General features: G+C 45.5%; 1 non-coding gene across 1 annotated transcript; it reads right to left on the bottom strand.

Annotated features, from left to right (window-relative positions):
* Positions 1 to 4,912: 4,912 nt before the first annotated feature.
* LOC138517237 (U1 spliceosomal RNA) lies at positions 4,913 to 5,074 on the bottom strand. Its single transcript, XR_011282448.1, has one exon. It is a non-coding gene; the product is annotated as a U1 spliceosomal RNA (small nuclear RNA).
* Between the last annotated feature and the right edge of the window lie 926 nt (positions 5,075 to 6,000).

Here is a 6,000-nt window from a genome sequence, read left to right as displayed (position 1 = left end):
AAAATTAGGTGACATGGGGTAAAACACATGTTGATAGTCATCACTCCAGAGGGCACACCATCTCTGTAGGAGAACAAACTGGTGATGGGAACCCGTCTCCATTTTTAAAAATTAACCTACCTCCCGAGTTTTAAGTGGCATTCCACCTTGGAAGGAAATACCAATCCACAAACAGAAGAAAACCCACAACCCATGATAAAAGATGATGAAAAACCAGCTCAAAGTTTGACTGACATCCAGATAAAGTGTGAACCGCAGTTATTCCCTATTCCAGTAAATGAGGGAAGGAGCCTGTTCTCACTGGGTATGTGAGAATAGCGGAAGAAGCTTCATTAGCAAATCATTTTTCAGGAAACTCCCAAAAGATCAGACCACTCCCATGTTTAAATTGATTGATACGTGGGAAATGGGCCGGGAAACTCCAAATTCCAAACATCTCCTGCTTAGCAGGTGTATGCTAAAAGTTTCCTTTGCTGACAAAAAGCATAGAACCTAATTGTTGGGTTGTGAGTGATGTCCCCTCCACCTTTACTTAGGCAGTGACATTCTCAATCGATTCACAATGAATTTGGACCTAATTATTTACAAAGCCTGGTCCCGACATGGGGTATCCCCATGTGCTTTGATGACACTGAAAAAGCATTTTCGTCAGCTCAATTGCTGCTGTATGCGGTTGAAGTTCAAGTGACAGAAGGGGTAACCATCCCTGGACAGGTTCGACAATTTACAATGCCCCTAAAAATTAAGCAATGACAGAACCTCAAAAACAAGGATGTTTACATACATTTGAACTATCACCTCCAACAGCAAGACTTGTATTTATTTCCGACACCCCTAGTTGACCTCAAACATGGTACTATTTGAATAATGCTGGATAACAGCGACCCTAGAAGTATCACTTTGGGTGCAGACACCTTTATCCGAATGGTGGCTCATGCCCAACATTATACTATTGATTTAAGTAATGAGATCATTGGACCAAATTCCAAATGACTGCTAAAACGTTACCAACAATATCCCTCCAGAAAGGATTTTCACCCGGCAAGGGTGGAATTTCTTGGTTTACTCTTCCTGCCCTTATGGTGGGGAAGAGGTGACCTATGACATCAGGAAGGATGAGGTGGTATTCCAAGTCATCAGTGACTACCTCCCATACTTGAAACCTCATGACCAGGCCAACACCATAACAAGAGATCTCTCTATCCAACTGGAGGATACGGCTGAAATTGTCAAACCCAAGGTCTTTCCAGGCTGTAAGCAGATGGTCGAAGAACAAATCAATCTTGCTGATGCCTGTGAGACAGAACAGCAAATGCAAAATCTGAAACAGGCGTTTTGAGATTTTCAGGATGTCTTTGCAGTGGATTGTTATGACTGTGGACGCACAGAGATATATTCAACCTCCATACCAATGGACTTTGAGATGGCTCCAGTATTTGTGAAGTAATACTGGTTGCCTCTCGCGTCTATGGAGTCACTACAGAGATTATAAAAAATGTAGAATCCTGTGGGATAATTTGTCCTGTCCACAGTACCTTTAACAACCCGGTTCTGGGAATACTCAAACCTAAATGCCAATGGAGACTTTGTGCAGATTTTAGGGAGTTAAATAAATGGGTCCACATGTCACGATTGCCCCTTCCCTACATCAATCAGCGACTAGCCCAAATCCAAGGGCCAAAGGTGTATATCTCCATTGACCTAACCAACATTTATTGGACAATACCCATAGGTGGGGAAGACCAGTACAAGCTTGCCTTTACCTTTGGAGGGCAGCAATAGACATGGAGCCAAACCCACTTTGGATACATAAACTCTGGCAATTAATGAAATATTTTCCTTTATCAGGCCCTGTCTGACTTGGGCGAAAGGGGAAACTTAGCCTATGCAGATGATGTCTTAATCAAGAACACAACTGCGGATGAACACACAGCAGAAACAAGCTATGTTCTGACTCAGTTGCAGGAAATACAGTGGTTTAAGACCTGCATTAACTTCTTAGGGCATGAAATCATCACCCCTGAGGGTCTCAATTCCTAGGTGAAAAAGGTGTAAGCATTATAGAAATTGAAAGACCCTACTACTCTGCGAGAACTAAGAAGCCTTCTTGGACTCACTAATTATAGTAGAAAGTTCATTGAAGACTATGCAGAGGTCACGCAACCCTTAGCCCATTTAGCCTTTCCCAAGCTCCTTGTTTGGCTTACCCCATAAAGAACAAGGAATTTTTCTTGGAGACAAGGTTCTCAGATACTTGCTTAAGGGAAGTATTATACCAAAAGCATGACACGTTCAACAAAGTAATCTTGTACGCAAGCAAGACTTTGTCCTCTGTGGAGGAAAAATTCAATGATTGTGAAAAGGCACTCCTGGTAACTGTGTGGGCCTTGAAGAATTATTGCCCATTCATCCCCGGGGAGCACATCATCATTGAGACTCCTCATCAACCCTTGCAATATCTCCAAAGTGACCGGAATCCGAACAGGGAATGTGAGTAATTCCAGAATTACTTCCTGGATTCTGTCCATACAAGGCTTTCCTGTGGAGTTCAGATATGGACAAAACAAGAAGAGTCCTCTAGCGCAAGGATTGGCTGATGTGCATGACTGTGCTCAAGAAAACTGTCTCGAGGACGAAACTCTAAGGACCAAGGACAATAGGGAGGTGTACCTTACTTCCCCGCACAAAGTCTACGAGGAAAACATGTGTCAGAGGATACCCAGAGTTTATGGGAATTTTCCCATGTTGACAATCACAGGGAAAAAGAACTAGTGGCTGGCATTGGGAATGCCTGGGTGAATGATGCCCCAGAACTCTACACTGGGTATAAAATAGGTCCCCAAAGTAGCCAGGTGGCAGAGTCGATGGTGGTACATCAAGCCATCCTAAATGCCGTGCAACACCAACTCAAAGAACTGCTCATAATCACTGATTCAGATTATGTCAGGAAGGGGTTTGTGGAGCACATGTTTAATTGGAAAAATCAATGCATGCTGTGTGCGATTAACAAACCGCTAAAGCATGGGCAATTAGTCCAATCAATTGATGATCTGGTAACCTCTAATGAGATGACCATATATTGGAAAAAGATCAGAAGTCACTCCAAAATAGAGGGACCAGACAAAACTGGAAATGACCGGAGCCATTCACAAGGATCTCCCAGAAACCAAATCCCTGTTTGGGGAAATCCAGGTTGTTGCTATCACCAGGTCGCAAACCCATGGCAAAAATGAACTCTCAACTGTCCAGTGGAGTAATGAAACCCCAGATGGAGATTTGATTACTGCACAAAAAGAGGACCCAACCATTGGGAATGTTATCAACATATTGAAGACTCCATGAATTTTCCCCTGACAGAATCTGATTATATTGGCAAGGAGGATCTCTGGGTGTTGAAGTTTTCCAAAATGTTCTGAATCCAAGACGGTCTGTCAGAATGGAAATCCATATCTGGATGTGACCAGTGGGTGGCACCTACCTCATTCCGAAGCCTAATGTTAAGTCACCCCCCCATGAGGTGGCCACTGCCGGTCATAGGGTGTTTCATACAACCTTAGAATTCTTGCAAAAGGTTGCATACTGGCCATACATGGGTCAGGAACTCAACCTATACTTAAAGGGGTGTCGTGTGTGTGCTCGGTTTCAGCTGAGTTCCGTCACACAAACAGAGCTCCCCTACATAAAAGGGGCATGACAATACCTTGGTCGGACTTGCAAGTCAATTTCATTGAGCCTGTGATTTGCTCCTCTAGAGGAAACAAGTACATGTTGACCGTGACATGCTTGTTTACCAAGGGGGTGAAATGTCTTCCGGCCCCAAATTGTAGGGCGGAGATAGCTGGTGCACTAACAATCAATCACATTTTCTCTCCTTTCTGCCTTCCTCAAAGAATTGAGTCGGACCGAGGAAGTAATTTTACCAGCGAGGTGATGACAAACATGTTGGAGATACTAGGGGAAAAGAGAAAATTCCACATTGCCTACCACCTAGCTTCATGAGGGGGAGTTATGAGGTATAATAAGACAATTGTGGGCATCTTGAAGAAGTTTGTGGCGGACTTTGGATCTAGCTGGGACATCCGATTACCGTTTGTCCCGATGATCAACACCAGGCTTGTCCAACCTTTTTGAATGTGGGGCCGAAGCATTAACTTTTTGTCACCCAGTGGGCTGGCGAGCCAAAAGTCAACAACCTCACCCAAAGCAGTATATTAAAAAGCGATATTGTGTGACCTTTGACACAATAGCATCACAGGCAGTGATAGCCATGCAGTCCCAAGGATAGCTTTTGGTGTCATGGGCAGTGATCAAAGGTTAGTTGCTTGTGATTTATTTCAGTGTCTATGTGTTCATATTTTTCTGAAATTGTGGGGGTGACCGAGCGTAGCGAGGGAGCTACAAGGTTCTTGGGGGTGGGGGTCCCCCCCAAGAATTCTTTTTCAAATATGGGGTTGAAATGGTGCATTTTACAGCAGAAAAGGTGACCAAAAAGCCAATCAGCAGAAAAGAACATTTTACAACACAACACATTTTAATGATCAATGTGTCCACAGTTTAAGACAGCACTGTCACTGATGTAGCACATTGTCATGCTGGCTATACCCAAAATATGCCTCTGTAGCAACATGTCTATGCTGGCTGTTCCCAATTTAGGCCAGCATTGTCCTGTACAAAGCATGATTGATGCTGCCTGAGCATGTGCAGTGTGCCCAATACATATGGCAGCTTATCTCTGTAATACACATTACTTCTGCGGTGATGAAAGAAGCATAATTCAATTCAACAGATAAAATGTGGAAAAGCGATCACCCAAAGGTGAACCTAATTGAAGAAATGCAATGTGAGCACAATCTAAAAGTATGCAACCTAGCAGGCCGAGTGCACACTTTACCTTTTCTTTCACCAATAAATCGGGGGGAGAGCGCGAACGCGGTCCCCCACTACCAGAAACAATGCAGTCATGTATCCCGCATTTGGGAACATAGCAGGGGTCAGCAAATCCGATGTGCAATGGGTAAGCCTCACCCTGGGAGATCTGCCCTTGAGATCACATTCTCCCCTGCCAGCTAAGTATAAGTTGCATGCAAGAGGGCAGGGGTTGGGTCAGTTCTGGGAAGCCTCGCTAAGCGAGGGTGAGAAGGAAGGCCCTGACCCAGCCCCAAGCCCCAATCCCCAGAAGCTCTGAGCATCTGCAGAGCTGCCTGTCCCGCGTGTAGGGGGAAGCTCCAGCAGGCAGAGCCCAGCAAAAGAGCAGATTGTAGCGCAGTTCCTTTCTCCCATCAGGCGCTGTTCGGCCCGAGATTTGTATTAATAGCAGGATGGCTCAAGCAGGACTGTTGCAGTCTGCCCACTGGCCTGTCGGCCCCACACTGGCCTGTCGGCCCCACACGGGCCCATGGCCCTCCTGAGCGTAGCTGCTCAGCGCTGGCCCCATTGACACCATCATAATCATCCTGGACCACGACGCTTCACCACCCCTGAATCTCAGAGTTCTGCTCAATGACAATGCTGAAGCTTTGGCATCTTTGCCGTAACCATATGTAGTGTTGTGTCAGCTGAGCCTGCACAGCGCCAAAGGCAAGTATTCCCTTGTCAGGGCCCAGAGGTCACTGAGTCTTCCAGTGCCATCCACTTGGCACAGCCTACTGTTCCCAGCGTTTTCTACCCACAAATCAGCACCACTCCCAACAGAACTGCATCATTGGGGCCCATCGCTACTGCTCACCGACTTGACCCCAGCCCAGCGCAAAGGCACCCATGCTTCTGGTCTGATGCTGGAAAGCCTGGCTCTGCTGAGATCCGAAAGACAAGAACTAAGGTATTTTGGGAACATAATACTATTGTTTTTTGTGTTGCAACTGTATCAGCTCACACCTCTCCTGAAGGGTATAGACTGCCCTCAGACTGCGCTACCAAAAGAGTGAAAATAAATTATACCTGTTGGGCTTGCCTGTTTCACTTTTATGATTGGGATCACTGCTGCATGGGTATTAAGCGCGT

Source organism: Ambystoma mexicanum, chromosome 6q (genome assembly GCF_040938575.1).
Source record: "Ambystoma mexicanum isolate Mex_15411 chromosome 6q, UKY_AmexF1_1, whole genome shotgun sequence".
Taxonomy (NCBI): Eukaryota; Metazoa; Chordata; class Amphibia; order Caudata; family Ambystomatidae; genus Ambystoma; species Ambystoma mexicanum.
The sequence above is the reverse complement of the archived record's forward strand: the minus strand, read 5'-3'. Positions and strand labels throughout refer to the sequence as shown.